Genomic DNA, 23,762 nt, shown 5'->3' with positions numbered 1-23,762 from the left:
GTTTTTTTTTGGAGGCGGATTTTTTTGTTCGATTCACGCTTCAAGGAAATGACACGACCGTTGTCCAGATGTATCTCGTGTACCTCCTGATGACCCAAAACCCTCCCCTTTCGACCTACTCGAATGGCATCCTTTGACCTTTTCCCCCTATTGGCAGCGATCGGCGGGGGGGGGGGGGCGGCGAGTGGAAAACTTGTAAATCTGGCATCGTTTATTTTAAAACAGCCCACCAACGCCACTTGAGGGCAACTTTTATTGCTTCGGTGTTGTGATTTAATTAATCGATTACACCTTTCCCTTTCTGCAGTACAGTTTTTCCAAGGCAAAAAAGGGGGTCCTTTTTTGAGGGGTGGGCGATTGTTGCCCGTACTTCCTACCAAGCCAACGGGAGCATAATTTTCCCAAACAACTAAAAGCTGCTGCTCACTTATTCATTGCCGGTGCTTTTTGGGAGAGAACAGGAAATAAATATCCCCCGGCAAAACAGACGTGAGACGCTGGCTTGGAAGGTGGTTTCCGCCTGTTTTGTGTGTGATTTGGTCCTGCGGCGATGGCCCGTTAAGCCATCTCCAGGTTAAGGTGGTTCGCGGTAGGAAAGGGAAGCACGGGGGCCACTTGGTTCCACTGCCGAGATGCAAACAAGTGATAGTGTTTGGACGAAAAATGGAAATTTTACCACAGAATTTGGTTGGGGTATTCTGGGAGGAAGGGGAGGGGTGGTCTCTTCTCTTGCGGTTGGAAAAGTTTGTCTAATCGATATACAGGATAATATATATGTAAGGGTGGGTATATAAATGACATTTTCCGGTGGCAGATATGATTCAGTGCAACAGATATATCTCAGGAAAATGTAAGCCTCAAACCGAAATAAATCAATGGGAAGGTAAAATTTAACGGAAACACAGAAAAGAAAAGGAGTAAACCAGAGAGAGAAAAACGAATTACAATACAGAACACATTATGCTTCAACAGGGATGTCCTGGACATGGATGGCTTTAAAATCTCCCACGAAAACAAGGCTACATTTCTTAGGAATCGTTAAACCCTGTAAGAGTTTTCCCCATCCCTAAGGAAGCAGCAATTCCGTCCCTTTCTGTTGAATTCCGCAATTCGCGATTTTCCGCTCTTAAAGACCTGTCAGCAACAAATGACAGAGGTTAGAAAGTGAAGATACCTGTTATGGCCCCTTTTTTGCCTTTTAGCGGGATCGCTTTTCGCCGAGGCACAGCAGCAAATGGTTCCACGCTGACCTTTTGTCTCACTCACGCTCTCACGCGCTCTCTCTCTCTCTCTGTCCTTACCACTTGGAAATGTCAAATTAGTTCCGCAATTCTAATTTCCTTCAGGGCGTGGAAAAGCTCAATGCTAGAAGTTTAGAGCGAATGGGCAAAACCACATTCGATTTTCCACGAGCGCATCCTGGGGGTGAGTGAGCTAGAGTCCATCAGTAAAAGGTTTATCATAAGAAAGAAAAAACGGAACAGAACAAGAGAGAAGGCAACAAAAAAACCATCCCAAAATGCTATTAAATGCTGCTCAATCTAATTGAATGCTTTCAATCAATTAAACGTTTATACTCTTCTGGAGCGTATATAGTCGCGTTGGAGCCTGGTGGTGGTGATGGTTGTGCGCGGCACGGACCATTCCAGGAGCATAATTGAATATTGCTTCCAACACACGGAAGTTTTGTCCCAAAACTCTTCTCAAATACGGTGAAACCGAGCGGAATCATTTCGAATTTGGAGGTTTTTTTTTTGCTCAATCAATTCCATTTTCCTTTGCCACTCGATATGAACGTTTTCGGTGACTGAGAAGCGGGAAAGGCGGGCACACATTTACAGTGTGTGCTGTGAGAGTAATAAAAGGTAAAAAAAAAACTGTGGAATGGGATTTTGGTGATTGAAATTTATTTTATAATGGCGATTGAAACGTGATGGATCTGTAAGTGACGGATGAAGAGAATGTGTAGTTGTTTTTTTTTCTTCGTGATAATTTCAATTAGCTTTCCAGGTGAAATGTTTTATCGCTCGTTCTGTCAGATGATATTAGGGTTTAGGAAACCGACTAGTCCTAAACTGAGTGTATTAGGACTTCAGCACAGTGAAGATATAAATTATAAACTATTAGGTTTTTATTTAAGTATTAAGATACTACAGAGACTTGTTCACGTCTAATGAAACTGAAGTCCGAAGTCATAAAGTCAAACAAAAGAGCTGAGGAATGAAGCAAATAAATTTTTTGGTGTGTGGTCTGCTATACAGATAAAAAAGCATCACATTTGATGAATTAAAGTTTGGGTTTCACGGTTTTTGCCATTATTCAAATCTTAATTTAACATAAATGAATTTCTGTTTTTATAATTATAATTCAGTTATTTAAAATAAATTAATTTTTCATATAATTAATCTAAATTATTTACTTCCAAGTAAGAGACGACATCGACTGCTTTCAACAAAATTGTATGCTTTTAATATTTTGGTTATTTTGGCTATTTTTTAAATTTTTTGATAACTTCTCAAATTTCATTAAATCTACTGAATTGCATAAATTTTAATTTTATTTATACTTAAATGACGCTGAATAAAAAATGACATCGAAAAAAAAGGTTTTAATTTATATAATCCGAACATATTCTTATGACACACCCTGTAAACTGTACTCGTCTTCATCCTTCGTCTCACAAGCTGCGGGTTTCAACCACCACTCTTTTTTTGGCTATAACTTTTCTCCCATTTTCCTTCTCGTATGTGTCCTGCATTAGTAAACAAAAATTGAGTGCGTTTGAAGATTATGAAAGGACAGGGGCAAATGAATATTAACGGCTTTACAGCAAAACGGCCGCAGTAAAAACGTGGAAACTGCTGCTGCTGCTGCTGCTCAAAGACAATCCGTGCTAGCGTGGTCCTGGTTGGACAACTCCTCAAGTCTTTTTTCTCCAGCTTGATTCGTTAGTATCGTGTTTTCTTTTTCTGTCTGTGCGTGTTAATTTTTTCCTTTCCATTCAGCTGATGCGCTAAACCGGAAGCGATGGTGCACCGTGCTTAACCGCGCTATTGTCCTTATGCGCCCCGTCCTATTGTTTTGACGCCTTCTAATCCATTTCGAGAGTGGATTTCCACGTGGGGCTGGAATGGCGGAGGGCTTACACACGTGTGCGTTTTTAGCGCACCTCTAAGGATTCGCTTCCGTCTAACTGGTTCGCGTGCCGTATGCCGGAGAAAGGTTCACCATTTTCGTGTACGTGCGTATAATCTTATCAGCGTAAGTAAGCGTAACAAGAACAATTGGGCCGTCGAGCGAAGGAGGCGTTGGAAAACTCGACAGAGATTTTCCGTTCATTTCGATTTCGAAGCTTCATTTTGAGGTGGGGTGGGGTGGGGGAGGGGAGGAACATTTTCCCCGAGCAAGGAAGAAAGTTGTATTTTCCCGCATCAGTATTTTTTTCCCGGTAGAAAAACCCAGTGTTTTTCCGCTTCTTCCTTTTTTTTGGGGGGAGGAAAATGTGCTGGTAGGGTGACTGATTTTCCCGGAAAGGGAAGGATGGCAGGGGGGAAAGCGATGCGACGATTCTACTTTATTTCTGCTGCTCAATTTGCTATAGCGCTGTGCGCAATGAATAAACCAACTAAATTTGAAAATCGAATCAAAAGCGTACGAGCTCAGGAGCAACGCCACCTTGCGACTCTGCGCCATGTGAGTGGTGGGTGGACGGGGGATAGAAGGAGAAAGGACAGACAGGAAGAAAGGAAGCTTTTTTCGCCTCCAAACAAAATGCGAATAATCATAGTGATAGGCGAGAGAGAGAGAGAGAGAGAGAACAAACGGGTTCGTCCGGGACAAACGGTTATGCCGTGCGGGATTAGTCCTGATGGGTGTTGGACAGAACAAACCAACCCAAAAAGGAACGAAGTGTGTGTGTGTGTGAAATCGTTGCATAAAACGAAGCATATCTCTTCCCCCTAAGCATCTTCCCACCGCCCAAATCCCAATATGTCCTCCCGGATGGGTAACGCCTGCCTTTTGCGACGAGCCTTGGACGAGATTTTTGGAGCAAAAATGCTCAGCAAAACTGAACCTCCACCGGATGTGTTTGGCAAAACTGATTCTCACCCTGAGGGGAAAGGTTCTGTTGACGCAGATCCTCTCCTCACACCGCCCGCATGAACACCCCCATCGAAGAAGTAAAAGAAAATCCAAGACGAATCATTGTCCTCCGGAGGTGTTACGAGGAAGCGTTGCCGAACTGCTGAACTTCCTCCTGGATGTTGGGAAGTGTCACCGAAGCAAACGTCGATGATGGGGTGCGAATGGGGCGCTCTTTTTTTGTCCGGGGGTACTAGGGGTGGCATAAGCAAAAGGAAATTTATTCCATACAATAAAGATCCAACTTCCGGCATTGTTCCGGCATTGTTCCCGATTTCCTTCTACTGTCGACAAAAGCGATTCAATCGGCACACACACACACACTTCTCGTCCGAGGTAGCTCTGGTCGGCTGCAGTACTTTTATCTTTCGTGCTCTCTCTCTCTCGCCCTCGTGTCATTTTGGAGCCCTTTTGTTTTGGAAGGCTTGCAGGATCTGGCAAACGGGGCAAAGGCATCAGCATAATCGGCATCTCCGTGAAGCACAACCGAGCACCGCGCATATGTGTGTGTGTGTTTGTGTGCTTTTTCCTTCTACGAGGTAAAGCTTTTGCTCATTGTCATTGCCGGTTCCTTCCACGTCGGCTTCTACTGCCCCGTAAGGAAATTGTCCCCAAAGACTTTTTTCCCTACTTCGGTTGTTGTATGATTATTCGTTTTAAGTCGCGAATTTTGAGGCGGCCACCGTTTTTGATACGACCTCCTCCTCCCCATAGCATGGAGCGAGCAGAGCGAAAGCTGAGAAAATTTTCATTAAATTCTTCTGCCATTTTGCACTGGGTGACTCTGCTCCTGCCAGCATCCGCACCACGCCGGCTGGTGTCAGTTGCTTCGGAGGAATAGTCGTCTAAGAAGAAGGGTTGGCAGAAAATTCCAACCAATGGAACGAACGCCATTCCAGGCGGGCTGCTGCTCTGGTCGGCGGAACGGAAATTACGGCCAACCGAGGGATCAAAAGCGGATGGCATTTTCCCATCATTCTCGGTGGCGTGTCGTCGGCGTGAAGATTTGCAACTCCGTGGACGGGGCCTCGGTAGGCGCAGAATGTTTGCACGCCCAGTGTGTACCGTCCCCCCCCTTATCGTAATCTTCATTTTTGTGGATGGAATTGTTAGATCTCTAAATTAGAATTAAGAGGATCTACGTGCCGAGAAATTCTAACGAAATCCTGATGTCCTCGGGGTCTACTCTCTCCCTCGTATGTGGGTTATCGCTGTGTGGATTCGATGACATTTTTGGTGTCCCCTTCTTGGGTCGATGTTGGTTGTGCTTATTATTAGCTCTCGAAGGTCCCTCCCGCACGCTCCAAAAGGTCAGAATGCAGAGGCTGACAGAGTAAGCCGCTCGAGTAGGTGCGTTAAAAGGCGAAGAATTTTGCGTAGGACTTGACTTTTGAAACCCAACCACTGATGGTGGATGACGCCTGCACTGATTGTCGTCTAAAGACCGGGCGTGTGTTGTGGATAATTTTAGCTACTTCATGTGTGACTCTCCCAGGTCCCTGTACAGCCCAGAGGTAGGTGCTCATTATCACTGTCACTCGTTGTTTTGTTTGTTCAATCAGCAAATTCACAGCTTTGCAGCATTTGCCTCCGTAACTTCAGCCACGACACGACAGCACAGTACCCAGAAGGACCAAAGATTCCGACCGCAAAAATACTTCCCAAGCACTTTTCTCTTATCCAACCAGCATATCGCAAAACGATAGCCCTGTAGACAGTCTGCAGAGACCTTATTCTACGCTCCCCGGGTCCAGCCGTGCTGGCCAAGTTCGTGGTAGAAAGGTTGCGCATAAACTTTTGCATAAAATATGATAAAAATGAGATTAGCGCCGGACGGGGGTGGAAAATATAATTTGCAAAACTTTATCTTTAATAATTTGATAGACAAAAAGGGAGGATGTTGTGGAGAGATAGAGCGCGCATGGCTGAGATGATAGCTGATAGAAGGTGGAAGGAAAGTTGTGTGCAAGCTCCGGACTCCGTATGTTCGCGCCCGTAGCGCTCTCCCGAGTGAGTTTTCGGGTGGAAAATAATGGCCAGATTTTCATTAGTATTTTTCTCACACTTCGGTGCAGCCGGGTACACTGGGAGGGCCACTCTTTTTTTTCCGGGCCTCCGTTTGTTTACTTCCTTTTTGTAAGCAAAGGTCGAGCCTCAAAACTGAAAAGCCGCTCTTGAGGTTTGGTTGCGGTTTTTAACGAATTATTTGCGTGGCTATTTTCACCCAAACATTCTACCTTCTTTAAACAGTTAATGAAGTAAAAACCACAATACAAGATTGGTGCAGAGCGCGATTCGCGTGGCTTCAAGACTATACATGCTCGAAAGAATATTTCCGCTGCTCTCTGTGCATGCTGCAGCATAAATATTCCGACAGCAGAAAAAAGCACTCTCTTTCGCCTTCTTCAAGAAAAAATCGAGCGGGCTAATTTGGGATGCTGAATAAATCTTTCCGCTTTCCGGGTTGAGAGCCAAAGAGGATGGTTTTGTTTATCTTCCGCCCGAGCGTGGGTCGCCATGTGCCCGGTTCAAAAGACCTAACTCCGTTCACTTCGTCCTCTGGAGCTCAGGGCAATATCTGGGCAAGAGTAAGATTTTATCAGCAATTATCGGCACCCCAGTAAGCGCACGCGGAAGACAAAGCGGATTGTTTGTCGCGCAGTGTCCTGTTTTTACCACGGCGGACACCCTCTGTTACACTACATTAACTTTCAATTGTTAATCTGAGCAGTTTGCGTGGAAAACGACGGCACACGGTTCGGGCTGACTTTTGAGCAGTTTTTGGGAGGATTATTCCCCTACTTCCGCACCAGTTGCAATCTCAATCCGCGCGCACCCATCTTACCCCGTTACTGGCTGGCGAAGAAAATGGTAAGCGAGCGTGCTGAATCGTGACTGGCGAAGCTTACCTGTAACGAAACGGGAATGAATACATAAATGACGTTAGTGGAGGAGTGAGCATAAGCCATCGTGTGGCGATGTGGACAACGGTGAGGGAATTAATTTTTGGCCTTCGAGCATAATGAAGTTTTCGAGTGCGGAGTTTTGCTAGAATTAAATGACGTTGAAGTATTTTAGTTCAACGTCACACTTTGGTTTACATTTCCAAGAGTCATTAATTAACACATCCAATTTTTGGTCCCCTTTTTCGAAATGCAGTTTGTGCCGATGCTAAACACAATACAAATAAACTCCAAATAAATAGGCTGACCTTTTTGTTTCGATTTATGGCATTTAAGTTTGCAAAACAAGCCCGAACTAAACAATACTGGGAAAATGTTTTGCATTTATTTAACTATCGATGATTTCATGCAATTTATTTTGGAAATAATGAGAATTTGATTTTTGATTTGTTGGGAAAGGTTATTCCGGAGAAAACAATTTGATGTTGATGGAATAACTAGAATTTGTAATTTCTAAATTGCATAAATACAGGCTCTGAATGAACTTTGCTCTGGCGTTAGGCTGAAGTATGCAATGTCAATCAAAAATATTACTAAAATAAATTTATTAATCAACTACTTGTTCAGCAAAGTAGACAGCCCCTTCGCGTATGGAGGAAGGCGTGTTTGGAAGCGATTTTTACCCCGGTCCTGCCGTGTGAAGATCGGCGCCGCTGTTGCCTCGGTCACCGGACCGTCCCACTACAACAACTACGAAATCAAAGATTTGTAGTTCGAGTTCTCGCAATGTTAAGCATCAACATGCCTTCCAGCATCAAGAAATAGACATCGAAAGACCTAACTTCCTTTGCCTCAAGCATAAGCTCAACGAAGAAAGCATCCTGAATCGGTGCTTCGGTGTTCGCCATCCGGGGGCATACGATGTCGAACTCGCACCTATTTACCATCAATGTCGTCGATAGTGAGGTGTAATGGCAGGATCGCATAAACCGATTTGTGGAGACACATTCTCGCTTTACGGGCAAAATGTTATCACTGTAAGGTTGTAGCAGCACCCGCAGCACTAGCTCGGACGGATAGTTGGTATAATGCTAGCCCGATGCCCGAGTGTGCATTTCAGCTTCTCCGGGCTGTTGTTGTGCTGCTGCTGCTGCTGTTGCTGATGTGTTAAAGAAATGTCTTGGAGTTTCAGTGTGTGCGTTCCAATATTTGAGACGACCCAAGGGATGTGAACTGGAGGAAGAAATTCGATACCAGTAACATATGGTACCTCCATTGAGCGGATGATGATGGGTGCGAGATGGGTCTGCCTGTATATGTACGCTATACAGATATATCCCGTGTACGTAGCAGAGCAACACCAATTGCCACTAACATGGTTGGCACTTGATGACATTCGACGTTATAGCCTGGCGTCTTTTTTTTTCGTTCTTCGCTGTCGTAGATTGAGTGGGTAGCGCTGGCGCTGGCAAGCATTCTTGAAGGCGGTGATGCAACCCAGAGATTGGAATAACTTTCCTCCATCAACCCACCAACGGGTCGTCAACCTTCCTCGTCCAAACGGGTATCATCATATCGATTGACGATTTACGTGAGGTTGGAGTTCGCTAATGCAGTCGGTAGGAGGTAGTTGAGCTGAGATAACATGCATGTTTTGCAGAATGAATGCAACACACAACTTAACCTATCGACCTAACAACACGGTGCGACCTAACCGGGAACGAAAAGAAAATGCTAATGATTGCAGTAACCAAGAAGGTAGGTACACAGACCCGTAATATCCATACAACATTAGCCCACCGGTACTGGGATGCGTGTTGTACAGAAAAACAGTAAGTACTCTCCTCTAGGCTCTTCCAGCCGAAGGCCTTGGGTTTAGCTATCTCGATTAGATTACTAGCATCGGCAAAAAACCCCTTGCAGCTTGAACTTCAACTCCAAGAAATAGATCTCCAAGCCTGATACACTCTTGATGCCGTGACCAGGAATTTTCCAAACAAAATGGACAAAAAAACGAGCACCAATTAAACCTTACGAGCTATAACGGAAGGTAACTATAAACAAACAACGGTCTTTCAATTTCACAACACTGCTCGCGCCCTGCACAATCCCACACGCTCGCGTATCTGCGTTGCGTGTGCTACACCTTGTGGCTGATGGCTGATAGCGTCAGTGGTGCTGATTTGAGCCCGGTGCCGTTTGATGCTGTCACCGCACTGCCGTCTGATACTAGCAGTTGAACACATACTACGCCCAATGATACTCTACTGGTGGTGGTGAGCGTTGGTCGCTGTACGCTGCTAACCTTTCATTCCATTCATTCAGCACGGTGCTGCCGACCTATATGATTGATAGGCGGTATAATCAATCATCATACGCGTTAAAACAAGACGCCCTAGGGATTGAAAACGTGCGTGTGTGCGAGTGGCCTGTGGCCTGGAGCTTGACGCACACGGGACAAAAGGGGTGTATTCTTGGAAAAAGCCTCCCATAACACCACGTACGGCTTCGCTAAACGTACGCTTATCAGCCAGTGGCCCTTTTGGAAGTCGGCAGATACAAGAATTCCGCTTGACCATCCAACACAAACCGGATGGTTGATGGTTCGGGATGAGTAGAGTGGTATAAAGCAGAGCATCTACATCGAGTAGTGCTATGATGCCATAATCCGGAAGTAGCCTCCACTCGGGCTACGTGAGCACGTCCAGCGGGAACTATCACTAGCCCGCCCGAGTGGGACAAATTATAATCTAACCTTGGCAAGGCTGGTGCACCAGCCCGTGCATATCTGTGCCCGATGACGAAGATGTGACCATCGGACGATTGCGGTGCGTTTGGCATTCTGGAACGATGGCGACAGCCCAAGTCAGGACCGAAACGAACCGATTGTCACGTAGTGATTAATCGAATACGGCAGCTTCGAGCGCCGTTGGGTTCTACTGGGGAAGATTCTTCAGCAGAACTCGACTCCGGGGTCCGGGTCCGGTTGTTGTCGCCAATAATTGTGGGTTAGATAACGCATGCTGATTATTATTTGTACTCTAATTGACGACGGTGAGATGAGTGTTTGGCAGGAGGAGCGCGTACCAGCAGCAGTTGCGTGGCGTCGTCTACAAGAATGGAGAGCGCAATTAAAATCTGCACTGCGTGCGAGGTTCGTTAAGAGGCACACTCCACTAGGGGGATTCTACAGTTGAATGTCCTTTTGTTTGCTGATCGGTTCGAATCGGTCAGCAGCTTCTCGTCCGGTGAAAGCTTCGATAGATGTCTTGAGTGTTTTAAGTAGGACACCTTACTGACATCTCGGCGGACAGCAAGCGGCTTCCTATTGCATCTCGACCTCCATAGTTTTCCTCTGGTCCAACTTTACCAATAATTTGATATTGATTATCTCTCTCTCTCTCCATTACCTACCCACTCACCTTGGGTGGGAATATGGATCACGAGATTCTTATTAATCCTTTATTGCTGACCATGGTCAGATATCATCACCATCTTTTCTATCTCCAAATTTCTCCAAATTTACACACCTCATCAAAGCGGGGTTTCTGAATAATCCCTCAGCGGTCATTATCGTTTCAATTAATTGTTTTCTGAAGAATCTCCCTAAACCCTCCATCACTACTCCCGGAGGGTGTTCCCTGGAGCTAGAGAAAGGAGATGAATAATTTTCGCACCTTCCCAAAATAGGGAGTACACATCAACACCGCAAATAAATGCGGTTCTGATAACGAATGAGTATTCAGCTGATAATGATTGGAGATTGAAAGGATGAGGTTTCGAACGCTCACACAGAGGTCTCCGCTCTTTCTAATGGAAATTTCTTCGCTTTCTTTTGCGGTTCTCAGCCAAACACACACACACACACACACACAAAGTCCTCCGATAGGAAGAGTAAATTTTATGGCAAAGATTAATGATGTTGAGCGGACCTTGTACTTTCTCTTCGTTTTTCTCCCAGTCTTTCTCCGTTTATGGTAAAGAAAGTGAAACATATCCTTTGGACAGGGCGCCGCACCGGAATGGTTCTAGATTCTTGGCGCTCTAATGGCAAATGGATGATAGCCCATCGCCACGGACCACGGACGGGTTTTCGGGAACCGCTGGGTCATGGCGGGTATGACACGACCGCGATGATAACTTCCCGTGCTTTTTTTTTCTTTTCGCCCACCGTTTATTCATCATGTTCACCTATTTTGGGCAATGTGTTCCGGTGGTGTAAACGCACGCACGCAGGATCCGGTGTGATTTCCCATTTTCCCTGGAAGCGGGCTAATGATTTTCCGGAACGCTCTTTTTTATGCCACCCGGTTTTGCACATGAAATGTGTTGCTTTATTCCCGTTTTCTGGTAGGCTGTTTGTTCCATTTTTTTTGTGTGCGGTTTGGACCGGAAACTCTAAAAGGTCGAGCGTGTCTCTTAGGTTAGGAATTTTAATAATAAAATGAGCAGATTCGCAAATAGAATGTTCTTAAAGTTCATAACGGGGGAGCAAGATTTTAATTGCTTCATCACTCACCGGTCACCGTGTAGAGAATTAAAGTGATCACTTATCCGATGACTTGTTGTTAATTTTCTTGACACAACTCTCCAACTTCTCAAGAGTCTCCAGGTTTTTTTTTCTCTTCCTTCAACCCCTTACGGGACGGTTAATCGATGGCACTTAAAGTACTTCTCTAAACTCAAACTATTAAAGTCAACTTCCGTATCGGATGGCTGCTTGGCTCTCGGATCAGCCATTCCCATATGTGACTTGATGAATTGATGCCGGCTTGTTTCGTGGTGCTGCTGCGCCCGGAGGCTGAAGATGGATTATCATTACAAATCCAGATGGATGCTCGATGCGAACGATCTTGCACAGGCTCTTTGCAACGGCTAAAGTCGAAGCCGGCGCAAGATGGATGAGCCTCCAGCCTGCTTAGAGACTGCTGCCTTGTGCTGATGCTGCCGAGTACGTGGCATGCCGCTAGAACAAGCCCCAGCTTTACCACGACACGATACGACAGTAATTAGAGTTTAGCTGAGCGGGTAAGAAATAGAAAAATACCATCCCGAATTTCCACAGCTGGAGGATGGAGGAAATAATTTAACCCGGACAAAAATGTTCGGGGGCTCGTGTGTTCATCTTGCATTTCTGGTTCCTGCGAGAGAGAACATCACCACCACAAACCACCGGAACGGTCGGCCGCAATTGCACCACGAATCTGATTTCGGTAAATGGATTTATGGTCTTATCATCACCCAGCACCCAGCAGTTGGGTTGTTCCAGTCTCCGGGTGGTGCATCATCCAGCTCTAAATCACATATGAAACAAATCACCAGACATTCGGATACAGACGGAGAACATAACAGGCCCGTGCGTGTGGAACAGAGTTTGCGGGAGGGGAATCGTTGTCAACGTCATCTACGTGCGGTTTTCCGGTGCTTTTCCCGACAACGACTAGGGAATGAAATTCCTGAACTGGAACTGAATGTCGACGTACAAACTCCCGAAAGTTCGTAGGCTGTTTAGGCCAGCAAAGATGATCTCCGGTGAGCTTGCAGCAGTACGATGTGTTCCGGATTCTCTTGGTGGCCGTTTAGCCGACACAGTCGGTTACTCTTGCTGCTGCATCACGAGTAAGCGACCCAAGGATTGTTGCAGAATGATTGAATCGCAATCATACCGACCGGTCTCCGATTGGATGATTATTTTTCCGATATCACGTGCTATCGGGTGGACGCAATCGATTCTTGGAAGTTGGTTCCCTCGGCGAGATAGCGAGCGAGTCGACGGACGGGCGAAGGAATTCTACAAACAATGCATCGATTGCCGGAGATTCTCCAAGGAAATTCCACCAGGTACTCGGAATAACTCTACTGCCGTCTGCAGTGGAACGAATGCTTCCAGAGGTCCTTGTACGGTCACATCTGACGTCATCTTCTGACCTTTTCAGCATTCGTATCTCATCTTCTTGAGCATGCATTTTCGTGTTCGTTCAAACTCTAGCAAACAGATCATAAGCCCGTCATATGCATGAGTTTCCTAACTACCACAATATGGTCGATTTTAGACGACCGTTTTTTTTTCTTCCACATATCTCTCCTCTTTCAAGTTCAAGCTACTTCAAGCTTTCCTGTGTGTCCGTGTTTCACCACCACAATAAGAGGAACCTTCCAAGTTCCCACTTTTTTATTTTGAAAGCGGGACCCGCGGTAAGCTCCCTCAAGCGTGGAAAAAGTGAAGAACAAACGCACCAACACAATGCGGCTGGTGCCCGACGGGAGCAACCGGGCGAGCAGAAGTTTATCGAAAACTCATGCTACGGGTAAACACGGCCTTCCGGCTACCGGGAAGAAGGTTCGGTTCCCATCGTCAACATAGCCCAATATGCCTACACCGGAGCTCATGAAAATGAAGAAACATATGCCAAAAAGAAGAAATGACAAGCAAAAAAACAGCCAACCCATGGTAACCACTTCAAGGTTTTGTGAGTGAGTGGAGCAGTTTCCAGCCGAAAAAAAGTTTTCGATAATTGAGTTTAACAACCTTTCCGCGCGTACACGGGAACACAGACAGGAACATCATAGGGATGCAACGACAGCAGCACGAACCCCGTTTTTCCGAATCCGAAAGAAAAATGGGTTGAGAAAACTTGGCCCCGGGAGAAACTCTGCCCTACCGGTGTGTCGTCCGTAGTTGGAGCTGGAGTTGTGGGGAAGCACACCGTCCGTGTCCCTCTTACAGCCGGGCTGAAGTTAAGGGGTTGTGCAGCCGGAACAAATTTAAGTTTGACAAAATGTCATGCGGTTTGCATCTAATTAAACTTGCTCATTTTTCATCGAGCCCAGGTTTGCAAGGTCTGGTGAAAGTCTGGTGGCGTTGCCGAAAGGGTTATGCTGGGACATGTGTCTGTTCCGACAAAGGGGAAGTTCCGCTCGGAAAGGATGCTAATAGAAAGTGAGGGTCAACACGCTGGATGGTCGCCATTAGTCGGGAAAAAGTTTTCATGTTGCTAATATATAGGACTCATATAGGACCAGGGAATCAATTAAAGTTGGTCATTTTAGAAATCTTCAATAAAACTCTTCAAGGTGCTGCCAACTTTACAGAGCTCTCATATTGAGTACAAATTATCACATATCACAGTCTTATTGACACACACGTCGCAAACACTCTTATCGGATGACGATGGCAGCTTCACGGCCCTCGTTCCATATGGTAGCCCACCCGAACTGCCATCTGTTGCAACTGCCGGATCAGTTTTCCACGCTCAATATCCCCATTGCGCGAAGGAAATTGTTGCAATTTTCGAACATTGTCCCAAACTTGTGTTTTTTTCCCCCGTTAACCTGATAAAATTCTGATTGCAGTGCCATCTGTTTCCGGGTGTCTATAGCCACACTGGCCTCTGTCACGCTCTTATCTGTGCTTTCTTTTTCTTTCTGCTGTTATTGCCACCTCGTCCACACCCGCATTGATAAGCACCACCAGCACACCAGCACCATTCTTCATCCGTCTCTTATCGCGCCGCCGTCTCGAAGATCGAAATCATGCTGGCGACAGATTGTCAGTAACAACTTTACGGCTTGCACATACCGAACACCTACGCACGGCTGTTGTTACACTGTTTTGGTTGTTTATTTATGCGCAAGGACATCAAACAATCATGCATCCTCCGAGCCTGTGAGCGAACGGTGCGAGTGACGGTTTAAACACATCGCCACCAACGATACTGCCGATGACAGGTGGAGCCCGTAATGGGCGGGGGGAAAAAAAACTGGACAGGAACTTACTTCCGGTAGAATGCTTGATGAAGTGTGGCTGGCGAAACGAACCGAATGAAATTGGTAACACTCACTTTTACACCGCACGCACCGCAACTCTTGCTGCCACGTGAACGTGGCACTCCGACACCTCTGGGCGCTGGGTGTTGTAATGTGACAAGTGTGATTACCACGGGGAGGGCTGCAATTGATATAGGCTCGCTTCACCAACGAGCAAACAATATGGTACACTATTTATGTGGGCTACTAGTTGCTAGCTCACGGAGTAGCGGGCACACGACCACAGATGGGGACACTGGGAACACCTAATGAGCGTACCGATACAATATGGTATCAATACTGCTTCCGTATGGCAGCTAACCTGGATGACAGCTGTGTGATCAGTACCGAGTACTCGAACCTCAAAACAGAACTAGTAATCACTCGAACGTACACTCGCATTTGCCACACACTACCTCTCTGCTAACTAACACCTGTGACAGTAGCACCCAGCACTTGACACTCGAAGGATGACACGCACCAACACCGACAGCTCCACTACCATATGGTTGGTTGTCATCAGCAGAACCGCACATGCGAACGGGTGCGCGTTCCTTCCAGATTCTTTAAAGACGGGGTTTTTTGTCTGAGCGGACACTTATCCGGTGGACACTGATAACGCACCAATAACAAACAATCACAACAAAACCGAAAAGCGCGAAACACTATCGACCAAACGCGCCCGAACCCGTAGTCACCGGTGTTAGATAGGGACGCAAATCGAGCAAGAACGCGTTCCCCGGTGGTGCGTGTCCGTGTGTCTTATGCGTTACGTTGCGTAGCGTTGTGACGAATGAATGAATCTTGCGACTCCCTCTCCGGGACCGGGTACCCCACACACACACACACACACGCGCGTGACCCGATCGACACGCGATAGTCGGCGTGAGTGAACGCGCGCGCGAGTTCGGGGTGATGCTCAGTGATTCTTTTTTTTTTGTCGTCCAGTGCCGGGAACGGCATGGACTTCGAGAAGCCGAAACGGAACCGGCGTTCAAGATGTTGATGGTGCTGTTGGAAAGGTCCTACTACTATCAGCAGCAGCAATGGTAGTAGTGGGAGCAGAATCCACCATCCGGGGCGCGCCACTTCGGCGTACACTCACAATCGGTTTTTGGGCGCTTTTATCAGCGCTCATGCGCGCTCCGCCGCAGCGGTGGCAAGAGAGTGACAAACGATCGGGAACTCTCCGTGCCGGGGTAAGAAATTGAGACAGCATTTGTCGGCAAAGTGTGCTATTATGGACACTTGGCAGGATGGGTGGTATAGCAGTGCCTTCCTGCTTCCGGTTGCTGAAGACGATCATCGGCACAGTCTTGCTCACTCATTATACAGAGGCTTCTTCACCAAGCAGCTTCCAACACGCAGTTCTCACATCTCTCATCGCTGCGAAATTCCCCTATAATGAGGCTGCCACCCACCACCATCAAGAAGCGGTATCAAATTTCGAAATTTCGTCTTTGCGGGCGTCATCTGGTTACTCACTTTACTGCCACTCTCTCTCTCTCTCTCTCTCTCATCGCTCGCCCCCTTATCGGACATGACAAAAGAGTCACCCAACGACGCCTTTTGACAGCTTGTTTCGGGATCTCAAGCGTCCTCCAGCAGCAGCAGCATATTCCGCCAGACCCGTCGGTTTAATACCTGACGATCGTGTTTTTATCACCATTCCAGATGGTTATGGTTTGGGACTTTGGTACGAGCGTGACTGATTTTGACCTACCGATAGCGGCACGAACAAGGGAGAGACAAAAAAAAAGCCCGGCAATGACCATCGGGAGGGATACGTCCGCGTAGGACATTTTACGCACTGGCGACACGATGAAACGGAATGGTTATTTCACAGGGTACGTGCCGATGGTGTGTCATCCGCTTAATCACGTCGAACAAGCCGAAAATGGGAGATTTAAGGTTGCGGTTTTGCTGATAAGCTGCGGCGGACCAGCAGCAAAAAAAAAAAACGCCCTAACGACACAAGCAGACCTCAATTATTATAATATTGGGAATATCAATGGGAACCTTCATCGCTGCTGCTGCCGTTCGTTGTGAGACCACACGTCCGGGTGTTCGGGACGGTGTGAAACCTTGGAAGAATTCCATCGCATCGAGGGTAGGCAACGTAATGAGCGCGGTACTGCTGCTGGCAAGCGTGCCGAGACATGCGGCATTTGCATTAAAGCGCATTCGGATGCAGTGGCATTATGAGGGAAACGGGCGCAGACAGAATCACGTTTGTGCCGGTGTGTTGCCTTTTTTCTCGTGCATTCCGAGTGCATTCATCTCCAGTTCCCGGACACACACACACAGAGGCAGAGTCGGGTCACGCGGGCCGTGCAGCCGATGCAACTGCAACAATGTAGCACCATAACCCCACGCATTGAAATCGCTTTCTCGCTTCCTTTTTGGGCTTTCTTCGATTCGCTCTCTCTCTGCATTTGCTTCCGCTAGCGCTAAAGATCTGTTCCGGCATTGGTTGTCACGTTCGGTTCGGCTGCTTAGCTGCTGTCAACAGGCGAGCTTGACTAATGACGCGACAATACGCAGCCCTTCTTTTCCTACGTCTGCTACAGGTCTGGTTAGGTCTTTATTCCAACCGGGTTTTTTGATTGCCGCTATGATCCTTTTGCTGTTGAGCGTGACATCTTGGTTTAGAGAGCATTCTTCTAGCCTGAAGACTTTATAGACTGGAAATAGCTTTGGTCGACTCAACTATAACGCCTAGTAACGCTACTGATAAGTTTAGCATGGACTTCAATTTCAAAGTATTTATATGCATAAAGCTCTCAACTTCTTAGAATTAGACATCAACAATTTTGCAATGAATATTAATATTCATTGAGAACTTCCTGAAGAACTTCCGGTCTCTGCGATAAAACCCCCCAATATCTCATATCTCCATATAAAGCAATTTGAAAGCAATAACTAAGGCTAGTGAGTCGTGACTTAATTAATTTTCCATTCCACTATTCAGAATAAGACAGCACTGCACACCGTCCAGAGCTGACAAAAGTAAATTAGAAATCAAACCGAACCCGTCCGCAGCAGAACTTGAAAACTGCAAAAGTAAATCTCATCCCCGTTTTTAATTCATAGTTCACCGCCACCAGACAGACCCCGGCCAATATACCGGGAAGTACGGAGCGTCCGTCGAGCACCAGAAAGCCCAGGAAACCCAGGAAACCGTGCAAATTAAAAGGGAAATCTTGTCGTTAAATTAAGCCGATTCCGAAACCGGCCCATCCCCGATTTCCGGTTCGCTAGACAACCGGGGAATGTCCGGCAGAATCCCCGGTAGTAACACGGCCCGTCCTATGTCTGGGGACCTGCGGTAGAGATAGTCCGATTAGAGGGATTCTCCGGCTCCGGGGTTTTTCGTTCGTTTTTGTGTGTGTGTCTGAACTCAGGACCTGGATCCTAGTAATAAGGGTCGCCTCTGCCGCTCTTTTGACGCCAGGACGTTTTTTCTTGGTCCCACCGTACCATTCATCTAGCAGTCGGGCAGCTCTCTTCGTCGGCAAACATTATCATCCCATGTGGTTGCAAGATAAGGCGCGCCCCGCTGCTGATGCTGTATGGTTCGGTTCGTGAGCTTAATTACTGTTATCTCCGACCGTGATCTGACGAAAATTCGTCGTCGGCTGAATTCACCCACAGGCAACCATCATCATCATCATCATCATCGTCAGCATCACACGAGGCGTTGTCATCTGGAGGCCTCTGGTACACACTGCCGATTGTCCTTTCGCCCCGGAAAAACCGCAGCAACTATCACCGACCACGAAACAAGCTGGGCGTACATTTGCCAAGGATTTTGGCCAGACTTTCCCAGCCCCAGGTCTCCTCTAGCCGTCCTAGCACGCGCGCGTGTGTGTGTGGTTATTTCATTTGACGATGCCATTCCGGCGATTCCTCCAAACAAACCGTTGTCTGATTTTGGCAGCAACCATTCTGCCCTCTTGATGGCCGTTCCAGAGGAGAAAGCGAGAGAACGGTAGAAAAAAGAAGGAAAAACCAAGGACTCGAGACTTGAAGGCATGTTCTACGGACGCTGAGATGTGTGTGTGTGTGCGGTTTTCCGGGTTTTCAGTAGCAAGATAAAATGCAAACAGGAAAACCTCATCCCCAAAGTGAATGCTGGCTGGCTGCTCGGTGCAGATCTACCGGAAGTTCCGGTTCCGGTTGGAATCCTTCAAAAGACTGCGGTTTTGCGGGATCGGGAAAACTTCGTTCGCTTTCGCCTGGCGTTCAATTTTCCCTTTTGCAGCGATTATTTTTTTTGCTTCCTTTTTAGCCGAGACGAAGTTCTTGGCATTAAGGTTCAGTAGGTTGTATGCGAAGACGGCGACGAAGATGGAACGACGTGTATTGTGAGGCAGAACTCCATTTGCAATGTATGTGTGCGCCTGCAAACACGGGCGCAATAGAATGCTAAACTAAATCATCGGTGCCTGCGAGTAGATCAAATAGTAAGCAGCAAATTGCTTAAACTCAGCAGTTTCTCCTTTCAGTTGTACAATAAATACAACAAGCAGAAGATCCTCCGGGCTTTAACGCTATTAAGAAACGATCGAAGTTCTACCAACGATTTATAAAAAAAAAAAAATCCCCCATGAGCTCTGGAGGAGGATCTCCCAGTGCTATCGCAACTCATCTGCCATGATTCTCAATCTACACATTTAAAGCAAATAAAGGGCACGGGAACAAATTCCATATTGATTACGTTTCAATGGGGCAAAAAGGTAATTGAATTCCTATTCCGGGAACAGCAATTTGAGCTCTCGAGCCGTTCCACGAACTCCCGGTCCACCATTTTGCCGTGCAACTCGCCCCCAAACGTTGCAAACTAAATTAAGAAGTCAGCTGCCATCATTTGCTGCTTCCGTCCATGGGGCCGGCCCGTCTCGTACATGTGACTCCCGGTAGTTACGTACAACTGATCCGGGATGTGGGGGACTGTTTTTTCTTTTCTATCTCAGGCACTCTTTTATACAATTTTGTTGTCGATTCGCTTAAGCCTCGTCCAAACCTGCCGAACCGCCCAATCGAGAAAAGGATTGGATAAAGAGTTGCGACACGGTTCCCGGTGACAAGCAGCGTATCACACACATGGCACCCATTCGAAACCATTCGAAGTCCATTCTCGCAGGAGGACTCGGACAAATATTTGCTAACCGAAACCGCGCAAAGTCAAAGCAAACGCTGATGCTGGGTGGCAGGGGTAAAAAAAAAAAGGAAGAAGGAAAGCCTCGGGGAGGAAGGAAAACAAGTCCAGCTTGTTTGAGTACCTTCCGGTTGCCTTGGGGGTCGGAAAAGCTCACGGTGACATTGGTAGTAGTGGGTTGGATGATTTTTGGAGGGGGGGGGGGGGGCAGCAGCAGTGGCTCAGCAAACATCGTCGTCCGTTGCCTCGATAGCCTCCGATGTGTGGACACTTCGGCCAACGAAGGGTTACAAATGGTAAACCAGTTTCAACAAATGGCCGACCTTCTCTCCATGTTTGTTTTCCCTGTCCGGCGTGTGTGTGTGCGCGCGCGGATATACTTCCTATCGGACACTCAAACGGAATGGCACATTTGGTGCACATTTCGGGAAGGGGGTGCTTGAATGCATTTTCGGCAAATCGAAATTCACTTTCACAGCTGTGATGGTGGAAAATTCCCGTGCAAAAGGGAACTCGTCGCCGAGTACGAGTGGTACTTGAGTGTGCACCACCCTGGTGTGTTGTCATCGACACAGGCCACAGAGAGGAGGTAAGCCGTTTTAGCTGTAACTCGTGAAACATTTCCGGCACTTACGATAATCGACACGACCGGATGCTTCAAACGAACAAAAAAAAAAATGAGGGAGGAAAAATGTTTAACAATCGTCTTTTTTGATAAAGAAATAAAAACGAAAAGCCAGTTCGTGGAAACACACCAAAAACACGGGAGAAAACTCTTCCAGTGACGTCATCTAACAGATGTTCCGATGAAAGCTCGGCATGCTTTTTCACACACCAACAAATTAAACGCTCATCGCACGGCACAGAGAAACGTTCGGAAAATTCGGAATGGAAAAGCACCACCCAAGCATATGGGTCCGATCTCTTCCTTATCGCGCCATGCCAACGTGGCCACGCTGATGTGCTGGAAAAAGCGGTTGGAAAAGCGGCCCGAGAAGAGAAGAGAATCACTTAAAACACAATAAAATAAACCAACCAACACACACACACACACACATTCGTCGCCAATTACTTTCGGCCGTTTTGTTTGGAAAAACCCAGCGAAAAAGCGTCTTTATAATTGCTTGCTTGCTTTTGGTCGATGATAAGCAAACACAAACGAACATTACGCACACAGCTTTAAAAAGCTCCCTCTCTCACTCTCTCTCTCTCGCGCTCCTTTTTCCCTACGAGAATGTGCGAGAGCGTTCACATGCACACACACACACAAAAAGAATCACGAATCGGTGGAAAGAGCAAAGGGGTGGAAAATTCACCAACACAACCGCACAAAACGCTGACGTCGGCATCTCTGAGGGACGAGCGAAATTCATGACGTCGATCAAGTGTGACGGCTGGGTGTATTGTGTTCGAGCCGAGAAAAGCAAAGAGGGGGCTCTTCTGTGTGACGTCAACGTTGTTTTCCGTTTTTCACAAGCAAGCGTGGATACGCGCATGCTGGATGGATCATCATCTTCTCACTACCCATCGCAGAGTGTGTGGCGCGCTGTTTGCTATTAGTTTCATTTTAAAATTCAACAGAAAGCCTCTATTTTCCTTGGCACAAACAAAGAAGAACATATGCGTGTAGAAGGAAACCTTCTTGAACTTTCCGCACAGGTTGTATGATAATCATCTTACCGCGGGTCCTTGGCTGTAACCAACACTCGAACCAACGCGTGAGTGCTGTATTTAGCATTTAAATCACGTCGCCAAGTCGTCCAAGGAGACATTGGCTTCCTGTGCAGGGTAAGGGGCTCATAAAAGTCACCCCACTCTTGGGCGCAAAGGGGTGACTTATAGAGCGACCGGTAACGTGCAAATATTTTTTGCCCACATTCTTCACACACACTCACACACACTCTCTCAAGTCCCATGCACGTTCACTCAACATCCCAACGGACGGTGGGAACAGGGAGGCACATTCGCGCCCAGTGCCCAGTGTGTTTGTCCCGAGCGAGCGAGGCTCCCTTCTGAACCGACCGGTGGAAAAACCTGCCGCGAGGGTCGGGGGTTGTCGAGTGTTGGGAAGTAAATTATTAAGTCCGCTCATATTTGTCGTCTTCGTCCTTTCAGCGGTAGGATGTACGCCACTGTCAGTCCCATTGGGCGCGCGCAGGTTAAGCATATTTTTGGGGGACACACATTTGACGTGCAGTGTACGGTGATAAGCATTCGTTTCTTACCCCCCCCACCCAACCGGGTCTTGTCACGTCATATTTAGTGAAGAATGTTCTTTGATCTTACCGGTGTGGCTTGGCTTGTGGCCTCGAGAAAGTCGGCGCCATGCCAAGCAACTGCCACCATACAAAAAAGCCATCAAGAAGCATGATGTACCGGGCTAAGACGCACGTGCTTGAGCGCCGGAACGAGATGAGAAAATGGAGTAAAATGCTGTACTTTGATCGAGAATTTTTCAAGTTCAAGTTTAAGAAAGGAGTAATATTTTTAAAATTATTTAAATAGTAGTAAAGTTTGGGAAAGAAAATAATATTATAATATTATTCCACTTTTCGACTCGGAAAATATGAACCGGATTAACCCTGAAGAGAAAACCGTCGTTGATTCGGAAAATATATTTCATCCCCGGAAAATTCTCTTCCCTCCTCCGTGCGCTCTCTCTCTCTCTCTCTCTCTTTGGGGCAGGGAGTCGTTACGGAATGTTTGCATTTTTCCACTGAACCGGAAACGGTTCGGACCATTCAATAAAATTCCCGATTCTGTAGCCTTGTGTGGCCCGGTCTGCCTGCCTGTTTGCCTGCCCGGTGGCGACGATACCCCGAACCATTCTCCTCGCCACCTTTCTGTGCACATGGTCTGTGGTTCGTCCGTCCGACATCATTTGCCTTGCAAAAAGCCGCAAGCTTTGCATAATTTTATGAGACCATGCGGCAACCCGTTACGCTCTGCGGGTATTGCGGAAAAATTGTGTTTGACGACAATTTCAGCTACGAATTTTTCCGCACGAGCCAACCGCGCTCGATGGCTGGCCAGTAGAGGTCCCGAGAGCTGAAGGTGGGCACAAAATGTATTTGTAGGGTACGGCCTACTCCGGGAGGGGGAAGGAAAAGGATAGACAGTACGGCCTTTGGTGGTGGTGGACCGGTACCGGGAGAGAATCAGCAGCGACCGTTGGACACTGCCGAACAGATCCACTGCTGGGGAAGGAATGGCACGAGTTGATGGTGAAACCAAGCAGGCCTCGTGCCAAGGGGGGAAAGGAATGGTGAGAACCGTTGGACAATGCCGAACTGGTCACACACCAGGAGTGGAAGGGAATGATGAAGACCGTTGGACAATGCCGAACAGGTCAACACCAGAAGGGAAGGAGAAGGAAGATGAAGCTCGAGCTCAAGGTGGGGTCGGAGAGCGCTAGAGAGTGTCCAATGTTGGTTGCCCGTCAAGGACCTTCAGAGGATTCTTTAGCTGGACTACCTTGGGATGCGAAATAAATTTCAACTCCTAAGCTCTTTGCCGTTTGTCTCAGTCTCACCTGAATCGCATTTTATTTTCACATAGTCGCTCGAAGCAGCCGTGCTGTACTAGCGATGTTTAGTAAATTACATTCAGGTTCTTTATGGTTCCCTAATCGCACCATAGATGGCGCGACTCGTGTTTAAACAACCCCGGTGTAATGCGGGCGGTCTAACTTTAGGCGCGTTAAATCTCGAACATCCTGCCACCTTGAAATTGAGAAATTTCAATAATTT

General features: G+C 47.1%; 1 protein-coding gene across 21 annotated transcripts in view; it reads right to left on the bottom strand.

Moving 5' to 3' along the window:
* Positions 1-23,762, bottom strand: part of LOC118513057 (protein alan shepard) — a 191,341-nt gene that overhangs the window by 30,955 nt on the left and 136,624 nt on the right. Inside the window, exons 1-2 of one of the 21 annotated variants that reach the window (XM_036058407.1) lie at positions 14,888-15,642; positions 6,989-7,052 (exon numbers count right to left, since the gene is read on the bottom strand). The exons of the other annotated variants lie outside the window; for them this stretch is intronic. The gene's annotated coding sequence lies outside the window, so the exon portion shown is untranslated. Of the gene's footprint in view, positions 1-6,988; positions 7,053-14,887; positions 15,643-23,762 lie in introns of those variants that run through there. 21 annotated transcript variants of the gene reach the window in all.

This window comes from Anopheles stephensi, chromosome 3 (genome assembly GCF_013141755.1).
Source record: "Anopheles stephensi strain Indian chromosome 3, UCI_ANSTEP_V1.0, whole genome shotgun sequence".
NCBI lineage: Eukaryota > Metazoa > Arthropoda > Insecta > Diptera > Culicidae > Anopheles > Anopheles stephensi.
The sequence above is the reverse complement of the archived record's forward strand: the minus strand, read 5'-3'. Positions and strand labels throughout refer to the sequence as shown.